This window comes from Schistocerca nitens, chromosome 2, assembly GCF_023898315.1.
Source record: "Schistocerca nitens isolate TAMUIC-IGC-003100 chromosome 2, iqSchNite1.1, whole genome shotgun sequence".
In the NCBI taxonomy this organism is placed as follows: Eukaryota; Metazoa; Arthropoda; class Insecta; order Orthoptera; family Acrididae; genus Schistocerca; species Schistocerca nitens.
Window position 1 is genome coordinate 297,362,209 of NC_064615.1, and position 11,708 is coordinate 297,373,916.

Genomic DNA, 11,708 nt, shown 5'->3' on the forward strand with positions numbered 1-11,708 from the left:
GGCTGCCAGTCTTGCTGGCGAGATTAAGGCGGAGCTCATCATCTGCAGCATCGTCGATAGAACCGTCTGTGGTCCTTTGGTGAAGAGCCGAGTGGAGGGTCTGAATCAGAGGATAAGGCGGTTCTGTGACCGTGTAGGCTGCAGATTCCTCGACTTGCGCCATCGGGTGGCAGGTTTCCGGGTTCCGCTTAATAGGTCGAGAGTCCACTACATATAGGAAGAGGCTACATGGGTAGTGAGGGCTGTGTGGGACTGGGCGGTTTTTTAGGTTAGAGGGTCTCAGAAAACAACAGAGAGGGCGTCTGTCTAAAAGATGGCAGGTAGAACACAGTAAGGTAGTTGGAGAAACGATCGGTACTGTAAATCGTCGTAGCTGTGTTGGAAAAGACCCAGAGCTCCAAGCCCTAATAGAAAGCACTGAAGCTCAAATAGTTATAACTGGCTAAAGCAGGAAATAAATTCACCCGAAATTTTTTCAAACGACCTAACAGTGTTCAGAAAGGATAGATTAAATACAGTTGGTTCAAATTCAAATGGCTCTGAGCACTATGGGACTTAACATCTATGGTCATCAGTCCCCTAGAACTTAGAACTACTTAAACCTAACTAACCTAAGGACAGCACACAACACCCAGCCATCACGAGGCAGAGAAAATCCCTGACCCCGCCGGGAATCGAACCCGGGAACCCGGGCGTGGGAAGCGAGAACGCTACCGCACGACCACGAGATGCGGGCTACAGTTGGTAGTCTAGTATTTATTGCTGTCAGACGTAGTTTACCTTGTAGTGAAATTGAAGTATATACTTCCTGCGAAATAGTATGGGTAGGGGTTATACTTGACAATTGGAGTAAACCATTAATTGCATCGTTTTACCGACCCCCCCGATTCAGAAGATATGGTTGCTGAACAGTTAAAAAAAAATTTGAGTCTCATTTCAAATAGGTACCCCGCTCATACAGTTATAGTTGGTGGTGACTTCAATCTGCTCTCGATGTGCTGGAAAAATTATACGTTTAAAGCCGGCGGCAGACGTAAAACGTCATCCTAGATTGTACTGAATACTTTCTCAGAAAATTATTTTGAACAATTAGTGAAACGTCCCCTTCGAAAAATTAATGAATTACTGTGCTGATAAACGCCTTACGTTATTTGATTTTCAAACAGCTGAGCAAAACTGAACGTACTCAGACATTTCTCTCTTTACTTATTCTGATCATTACTAAACTGACACACGATATTTTTAGCGCAACGCAATCTGACTTTCAAAAATCCCTACAAAAGAATGGCCCTGACTAACAATAACCTATACCTTTCATGAATCACTTACCTCACAAAAATCTTCGTTACTCGAACTACTGCAATACAGCGTGTGCCAATACTGCCAGCTAAATAAAAGATTCTAACTACTGAAGGCACTAACTACTGATTGGCATAGTTAGCAAATGAAAGATTTTGATAGAGAACAAACAATTTATTTACCTTAATAGTGTTCAAAAGTCATAATATATATATCAGTTCATGACATACAGTCTTACAAATTTACTGTCTATGATGGACATACGTCCTGATCATCCGCTCTCAAAACTCCGCCATCTCTCTCCCTACATCCACCACTGCTGGCGGCTCACCTCCAACTGCGCAACGCTATGCGCTGTTAACAGCCAACTGCCCAACACTACAATGGCAAATTCCAACAATGCAAACCAGCCACAGACTGCACGCAGCACAGCCAGTGATTTTCATACAGAGCGTTACGTGGCATTACCAATATAAAAACCTAAACAGCTTACTTACATTAGTTCATGAGCACACTCGAAGAGTAAATGGTCGCGAAAGCATACTTGACCTCTTAGCAACAAATAACCCTCGACAAATAGTGAGTATCGTGACGAATACAGGGATTAGCGACCACAAGGTAGTTGCTGCTAGACTGAATATTGTAACACTCACAACCAACGAAAAGAAATGCAAGGTGTGCCTATTTAAAAAAATCTCTTAAAAATGCTCTTAACGCCATTTTAAGAGACAGTCTTCACTCCTTCCGATCTGATCATGCAAGCGTAGAAAAGATCTGAAATCATTTCAAAGAAATAGTATCGGCAGCAATTGAGAGATATTGTTCTGTTGTTGTTGTGGTCTTCAGTCCTGAGACTGGTTTGATGCAGCTCTCCATGCTACTCTATCCTGTGCAAGCTTCTTCATCTCCCAGTACCTACTGCAGCCTACATCCTTCTGAATCTGCTTAGTGTATTCATCTCTTGGTCTCCATCTACGATTTTTACCCTCCACGCTGCCCTCCAATACTAAACTGGTGATCCCTCGATGTCTCAGAATATGTCCTACCAACCGATCCCTTCTTCTAGTTAAGTTGTGCCACAAGCTCCTCTTCTCCCCAATTCTATTCAATACCTCCTCATTAGTTATGTGATCTACCCATTTAATCTTCAGTATTCTTCTGTAGCACCACATTTCGAAAGCTTCTATTCTCTTCTTGTCTAAACTATTTATTGTCCACGTTTCACTTCCATACATGGCTACACTCCATACAAATACTTTCAGAAACGAATTCCTGACATTTAAATCTATACTCGATGTTAACAAATTTTTCTTCTTCAGAAACGCTTTCCTTGCCATTGCCAGTTTACATTTTATATCCTCTCTACTTCGACCATCATCAGTTATTTTGCTCCCCAAATAGCAAAACTCCTTTACTACTTTAAGTGTCTCATTTCCTAATCTAATTCCCTCAGCATCACCCGACTTAATTCGACTACATTCCATTATCCTCGTTTTGCTTTTGTTGATGTTCATCTTATACCCTCCTATCAAGACACTGTCCATTCCGTTCACCTGCTCTTCCAAGTCCTTTGCTGTCTCTGACAGAATTACAATGTCATCGGCGAACCTCAAAGTTTTTATTTCTTCTCCATGGATTTTAATACCTACTCCGAACTTTTCTTTTCTTTCCTTTATTGCTTGCTGAATATACAGATTGAATAACATCGGGGATAGGCTACAACCCTGTCTCACTCCCTTCCCAAACACTGCTTCTCTTTCATACACCTCGACTCTTATAACTGCCATCTGCTTTCTGTACAAATTGTAAATAGCCTTTCGCTCCCTGTATTTTACCCCTGCCACCTTCAGAAATTGGAAGAGAGAAATGTACCATATAAATTAACAAGTGATGGTACTGATCCCCCATGGTACACAAAACGGGTCAGATCGCTGTTGCAGAAGCAACGAAAAAAGCATGCCAAATTTAAAAGAACGTAAAATCCCCAAGATTGGCAAAGTTTTGCAGAAGTTCGAAAGATAGCGGATACTTCAATGAGAGATGCTTATAATAATTTCCACAACGTAGCTCTGTCTCAGAATCTGGCAGAAAGGCCAAAGAGATTCTGGTCATACATGAAGCACGCCAGCGGCAAGACGCAATCAATACCGTCACTGCACGATAACGACGGTGAAGTCACAATTGCTAGTGCCACTGAAGCAGAGTTATTAAACACGGTTTTCCGAAATTCCTTCACCAAAGAAGACGAAGTAAGTATTCCTGAATTCCAATCAAGAACAACTGGCAAGATGAGAAACATAGAAGTAGATATCCTCGGTGTAGCAAAACAGCTTAAATCACTTAATAAAAGCAAGGCCTTCGGTCCAGATTGTATATCGGTCATGTGCCTTTGAGTGTATGCTGATACAATAGCTCCTTATTTAGCTATTATATACAACGGCTCGCTCACAGAAAGATCCGTACCTAACGACTGGAAAATTGCTCAAGTCACACCAATACCCAAAAAGGGAAGTAGGAGTAATCCGCATAATCACAGGCCCTTATCATTGACGTCGATTTGCAGTAAGGGTTTGGAACATATACTGTGCTCGAACTTTATGAAGTACCTCGAAGAAAACGATTTATTGACTCATAGTCAGCACGGATTCAGAAACTATCGTTCTTGTGAAATACAACTAGCTCTTTATATTCATGAAGTAACCAGTGCTATCGACAAGGTATGTCAAATTGAATCCATATTTTTAGATTTCCAGAAGGCTTTCGACACCGTTGCTTACAAGCATCTTCTAACCAAACTGCGTGCCTACGGAATATCGCCTCAGTTGAGCGACTGAATTCGTAATTTCCTGTCAGAAAGGTCACAGTTCGCAGTAATAGACGGAAAGTCATCGAGTAAAACAGAAGTAATATCCGGTATTCCCCAAGGAAGTGATATAGGCCCTCTATTGTTCCTGATCTATATTAACGACATAGGAGACAATCTGAGTAGCCGTCTTAGATTGTTTGCAAATGATGCTGTCATTTACCGTCTTGTAGTCATCAGATGACCAAAACGAATTGCAAAATGATTCAGATAAGATATCTGTATGGCGCGAAAAGTGGCAATTGACCCTGAATAGAGAAAAGTGTGAGGTTAATCACATGACTATTAAAAGAAATCCGTTAAATTTCTATTACACGATAAGTCACACAAATCTGAAGGCTGTAAATTCAACTAAATACTTAGGGATTACAATTACAAATAACCTAAACTGGAATGATCACATAGATAATGTTGCGGGTAGAGCAAACCAAAGACTGCGATTCATTGGCAGAACTCTTAGAAAGTGCAACAGATCTACTGAAGAGACTGCTTACATCACGCCTATCCGCCCTATTCCGGAGTATTGCTGTGCGGTGTGGGATCCGCATCAGGTGGGACTTGACGGATGACATCGAAAAAGTTCAGAGAAGGGCAGCTCGTTTTGTATTATCGCGAAATAGGGGAGATCGTGTCACAGACATGATACGTGAATTGAAGTGGTAATCATTAAAACAAAGGCTTTTTTCGTTGCGACGGGATCTTCTCATGAAATTCCAGTCACCAGTTTGCTCCTCCGCTTGCGAAAACGTTCTGTTGGCACCCACCTGTGTAGGGAGAAATGATCACCATGATAAAATAAGAGAAATCAGGGCTCGGACAGAAAAATTTAAGTGCTCGTATTTCCCGAGCGCCGTTCGAGAGTGGAACGGTAGAGAGACAACTTCAAGGTGGTGCATTGGACCCTCTGCCAGGCACTCTATTGTGAATAGCAGGGTAATCACGTAGATGTAGATGTAGCCAAACAATCACTGGCATGGCGACTGAAAGTTGTCACGCTTTTCCACAACACAAAAGTTCACGAGAAAATAAATGAATTAGAAAGCACTGAGTTTTCGGTTACTTATTCTGAAATACTAAATTTTGTAAATAAAGTTAAATGAAGTTGCAGGTTAAATAGATGACTGGCAGTAGCTGAAACTTTGTTACGTAAAAAAGTGACTTTCAGTAACCTCAGCGCAACGTAAGGCAAAATTTGGGAAAAGGCAAGCAATTTACTTAAATTATTGAAAGATTGAATCGAATTTACTTTAAGTGAATGAGAAAGTGATTTACTTTTAATATAAGAACAACAAAATACGTAACAAGCCATGAGAAATCCCTCGGTAAGCTAAATACAGAATAATTGAAATGCGCACTCTTAATTTGTGCTGTATCTTTAGTCATTAGTTTAGCCAGCGAAATTTAACGTTGCTTTAAGTAAGTGAAGTTAATGTTCAAAATTGCGAATTAGTTAAGCCTCTGTTCTGGAATACAAGAATGAACAGTTTCGGAAGCAGAAAATTTAGACTGAAACTGGTCATTACCATGAAACAAAACGGACAGAAAATAATTAATCAGTTTTCATACTTTTACGGTACTCGGTGATTCCATGGAAAGGAAAGGGATCCTCCTTGGTAATAATGTCTGAGGACAAGGAAAACACAGGTGTTCTATAAGTTTTATCCATTGTAGATTATTATTGAAGAAAGTTAGTTATTAAAGCTTGTGAAAGAAACGCCATTGGTTAATGCCTGTACAGTATTAGTTACACTTTGTCAGGTACCAGTCTAACGATGTTGGAACTATTGGGTAATGCCTGTACAGTATTAGTTACACTTCGTCACGTAACAGTCTAACGACGTTGTAACTATGTGGACGACGAAGAGTGTAGCCGACGACAATGATGAGCTGCTGCTGTTGCTGCTGCTGCTTATGGAGAACAACGAACTGTTTCCAGAGGCATGGATAATTATGATACAGGCAATAGAACTGCGTCTTCCTCCGTCTGTCCGCTCCGACCATGCTCTCCATACCCGCGGGTTAATAAAGTAGGTGCGCCCACATTGACGCGATCATACCTGCACACCACACTCTTTCATGACTAAACTGCTCTGCTTCCTCTCTGCTCGCTGCGCAACAGAGACTCTCCGTACGCAAAGATAAACAACAGCTTAGCTACGACCATTTCGTCGTTGTTATAGACACATTTAAATAATGTTCCCTTGGCTGTTACCCAGCAATTTACAATATTTACATTATAATTACAACGAATTATATAAATTCACAAATAAGTACACTATCACATCAATTACGTGTGAAATATAGTGTCTGTAGTGAAGTTTACAGATTCAGAATTAGCAGTATATTACAGTTTATCAGCAGATACTGACGGCGAAAAATTTTGTATGGTACAGAGCCAAAGAAACAGGTACACCTGTCTTATATCGTGAAGGGGCCCCGTGAGCACGCAGAAGAGCCTCAACACGACGTGGCGTGGACTCGACGAATGTCTGAAGTAGTGCTGGAGGGAATTGACACCACGAATCATTCAGGGTGTCCTTAATCCTCAAGACTACGAGGAGGTGGAGATTTCTTCTGAAAAGCACGTTGCAAGACATCCCAGATATGCTCAATAGCCGCGCGGGATTAGCCGAGCGGTCTTAGGCGCTGCAGTCATGGACTGTGCGGCTGGTCCCGGCGGAGGTTCGAGTCCTCCCTCGAGCATGGGTGTGTGTGTTCGTCCTTAGGATAATTTAGGTTAAGTAGTGTGTAAGCTTAGGGACTGATGACCTTAGCAGTTAAGTCCCATAAGATTTCACACACATTTGAACATTTTTATGCTCAATAATGTTCATGTATGGGGAGTTTGGTGGCCAGTGGAAGTGTTTAACCTCAGAAGAGTGCTCCGAGAGCCACTCTGTAGCAATTCTGGACGTGTGTTGTGTCGTATTGTCCTTCTGGAATTGCCCAAATCCGCCAGAATGCACAATAGACATGAATGGATGCAGGTGATCAGACAGGATGCTTACGTACGTGGTCACCTGTCAGAGTCGTATCTTGACTTATCAGGGGTCCCGTATCACTCCAACTGCACGCGCCCAACATTACAGAGCGTCCACGAGCTTGAACAATCCCCTGCTGAGATGCAGGATACAAGGATTCATGAGGTTGCCTCCATAGCCGTAGACGTCCATCCGCGCGATACAATTTGAAACGAGGCTCGTCCGACCAGGCAACATGTTCCTACTCATCAACAGTCCAACGTCGGTGTTGATGGGCCCAGGCGAGGCGTAAAACTTTGTGTCGTGCAGTCATCAAGGGTACACGAGTGGGCCTTCGGCTCCGAAAGCCCATATCGATAATGTTTCGTTGAATGATTCGCACGCTGACACTTGTTAATGGCCCGGCGTTGAAATCTGCAGCAATTTCTGGACGGGTTGCAGGTCTATCACGTTGAACGATTCTCTTCAGCCGTCTTTGGTCCCGTTCTTGTAGGATCTTCTTCCGGCCGCAGCGATGTCGGAGATTTGATGTTTTACTCGATTCTTGATATTCACTGTACACTCGTGAAATGGTCGTACGAGTAAATCCCCACTTCATCAATATCTCGAAGATGCTGTCCCTTCGCTCGTGCGCCGACTATAAAATCACGTTCAAACTGACTTAAATCTTGATAACCTGTCATTGTCAGCAGTAACCAATCTAAAACTGCGCCAGAGACTTGTTGTCTTACATAGACGATGACGACCGCAGCACCGTATTCTGGCTGTTTACGTATCTCTGTATTTGAATACGCAAGCCTATACCAGTTTCTTTTGCGCTTCAGAGTAAAAGCGCGTTGCAGCCACGCGAAGCAGATGCGCCCAGTCGTACAGAAGCTGTCCAGGATATTATTCTACGAGCACAATTTATTTTTTGTTTTCGTTTGTAATAGAAAATCAACAAAGTAAACACCCGGGTAATGCCGTCTTTGTCAGTTTTTCTATACGACGAGTCAGTTTTCAGCTTGAAATTACTGTTTTTTAACTCCAGTATTGTTGTAGTTACGCGGAATTCTTCGTCAGTGTATATGTACGCCTGATTCTGCTTAGCCGATTTATGAGTTCTCGATTTTTTTATTTTTATTTTTTTTTTTTTTTTTTTTGCACTCTCTGTGCCGCCTTTTGCATCGTCCACGTTTCACTCTGCGTGGATGAGACGCCCTGGCACTGCTGTGGAATCACTTTGCTTCATGGTAGTCGCCGTTGTTGCTGACGCTTCTGCTGTCTCCGCAGTTGTGACGTCACACGCCTCCTCAACCGCCGAAGCCGATGTTCGCAGTAGCCAGCCGGCAGTGTGTTAGCTGGCTCTGCTCTTCTGTTAGACGGAGCGCTAACGCTTCACAATCCGAGGCGCCGCGCCACAGGACACGAAGGCGGAACCAGAAAGAGCTCTCACACGCCTCTGATTATCACAGTATCATCCGCATGGACGAAACTCACTCACAGCAGTACTGGCGCCATCATACGCACTCTCTAACCGATCGCAAATGTTAGCGGATACCGTTTTCCACCACCAATGGGTAATACGACCGGAACGGACATTAACCCACTACCGATACGGCGGCCATCTTGAAGAACAACACGTTTTGGGCCACTTTCGGCAGACCATAGATTTAAACGTGAGTTAGGGAGAGGTGAAGAGACATTCTGCACAATGGCGTCAATAGAATCTTCCACGGCATTTGGCGTAACCAATTAATAATAGCAGTTATAGAAGGTGAGGACATGAAGAGAGAGCACTAGTTGAGAAGAGAGACACGATTTTAGCCTATTCCTGATGTTTTTCAAACTGTAAACTGAGCAAGTACTAAAAGAAACCAAAAAGAAATTTGGAAATGGAATTCAGGGAAAAGAAGTTAAAAAAAGCTTGAGATTTGCCGATGACACTGTAATTCTCTCACAGCGAGTAAAGAATTCCCTAGAGCAGTTGAATGCAATGGATTATGTCTTGAAAAAAGGATGTAGCGGTAATGAAATGTATTGGAACTAAATAAGGTGATGCTGATGGAATTAGTTTAGCAAATGAGACACTAAAAGTAAACGATGAGTTTCGTTACACACTCAGCAAAATGAATGATGGTGGCCGAAGTACTCAGGATATAAAATACAGGCTGTCCAATAGCAAAAAACGAATTTCGAAAAAAAAAACGAATTTGTTAACATCCAAGATAAATTTAAATGTTAGGAAGTCTTTTCTGAACATATCTGCCTGAAGTGTAACTTTATGGAACTAAAACGTGGACGATAAGCAGTTAAGACAAGAAGGGAATAGAAGCTTTTGAAATATATTGCTACAGCAGAATACAGAATATTTGATGGGTAGATCCAGTAACTAATGTAGCGGTATTGAATCTAACGGAGAAGGAAAAAAAATTATCGTATTCCTATACCAAAGGAGGAATTGGTTGAAGGGTCGCTCACTGAGACATCAAAGAGTTATCAATTTGATAGCAACGCAATGTGTGTGTGTGCGTGTGTGTGTGTTGGGGGAGGGAGCACAAAAGTTGCGGAGGAAGACGATGGTTTGTTTACAGTGAGCAGGTTGAAACAATGTAGGTTGGACTAATCATATTGCTGGAGTTAGAAACTTCTGTTGACTTTTCTTGCCGCCCTTGCGTATTTAATTAGGGATTTTAAATTCTGTCTTCTTAAAAATATAATTTATTTCATTTTTCTGTCAATACAAACATATTGAAACACGTATGTATCATCCTCCCTGGTGCTCAATTTCTGTAAATATACAATGCAAGGTTGATGGTTGTTTTTTTTCTACTTTAGGCACAAAACTGCAACATGTGAATTTTTTTATATTTTGTTTTGTTTGGACACCTTAATTTGTTGCTGAAACTACATTAAATGCGGAAGATGATTTGCACAGGTCGGTTTGTTTGTAAGCCTTTTATGGCTTGACAGTATGTGATCTCCATAGTAGTTGTTTAAAGAGTTATTAATTTTTAAATTCTGTTGCTGACTGTATTGATGGTGTATGTCCTCTGCTAAATATTTTCCGCCTTGTTGTAGTTCCCTATATCTTTGGTGAGATTCCTTTCCGTATTGTAATTACGTACACTGTTCTTCACATCTTTATGCTTCACTTTGACCTGGTATCACTCGTTTACACAAAATTCGATATGGAAAAGAATCAAATGGCTCTGAGCACTATGGGACGTAACATCTGAGGTCATTAGTCCCCTAGAACTACTTAAACCTAGCTAACCTAAGGGCATCACACACATCCATGCCCGAGGCAGGATTCGAACCTGCGACCGTAGCAGCAGCGCGGTTCCGGAACGATTTTTAACATAACGTACTTTCCAGTGAACAGACATTCTTTTGAGATTAAATTGACACCAGACAGAGAGGAAACGCTATTTACAGCCAATGTTGTCCGATAGTTCGGTTTTCAGAGAATATCGATGCCCCACTTCGAGAAGAAACTTTGCGCTGCGAGTAACTCGGCTACAAAGTTTGGGCTCCGGTTGTTTCCAGGAAGGAGTCGAGTTTCAGATAACTTCTGCAGTTTCATGTTTTCAGGTAATTCAGCTTCCTACTTGTGTGCGGCAACTCCCTGAAGTAACAGAAACCTGCAACAATCTAAAGCGATCCATCTCTGTAATACCTACTAGGGCGACATAGTACCAAACACGCCGAGATTGTATATTCAACTGCGAACGAACTTCTAAGGGATTTATTTTTCTTGACGAATTTCCTAGAGTACACGCATACATGAAACCCGCCTGTATCCTGGTGGATTCATCGAAAGCGTTAGAAACGGCGAATAAACGTGTGTGTGTGTGTGTGTGTGTGTGTGTGTGTGTGATTTTCATCTTGGTTTTTAGGGAAGGACATTGAGTCACGTTGAAATTTGTATACAGGGTTAACCAGACCTCCATTGACAACATTTCAGAGTTGGGAAGGTAGGAGACGAGGTACTGGCAGAAGTAAAGCTGTGAGTACCGGGCGTGAGTCGTGCTTCGGTAGCTCAGTTGGTAGAGCACCTGCCCGCGAAAGGCAAAGGTCCCGAGTTCGAGTCTCGGTCGGGCACACAGTCTTAATCTGCCAGGAAGTTTCATATCAGCGCACACTCCGCTGCAGAGTGAAAATCTCATTCTGGAAACATTTCAGAGGTTGTTCATGGATACATCCTGAGTATTTTACTATAAGGAACGCACGGCATCCGACAGTACGTTACAGAGTGATAATATGACTACGAATTTTTCGGTTTGTTCTGCAACAACCCACAGACGAATCACTGTGCTGTGACGTGGTTGCCGTCAGTGCGGGAACATCTCACTATTCCGTCGTTGTGCCGTTCTTCCACTGTTTTCAGTGAACCCACACACGAGCTGCATGTCGGCTAAGTCTTCAACAGTAAACCTGTCCTTAACGACCACTGTGTATCACTGTTAACGTACGGCTAACACTGTTGGACAAATAAAGCGCCACACAGGATCGACCAGTACTGAACGAAGATTTGAGGGCAATGAGGTACGAATGGCGTATTACTTCTGTCAATAGGAGGGGCC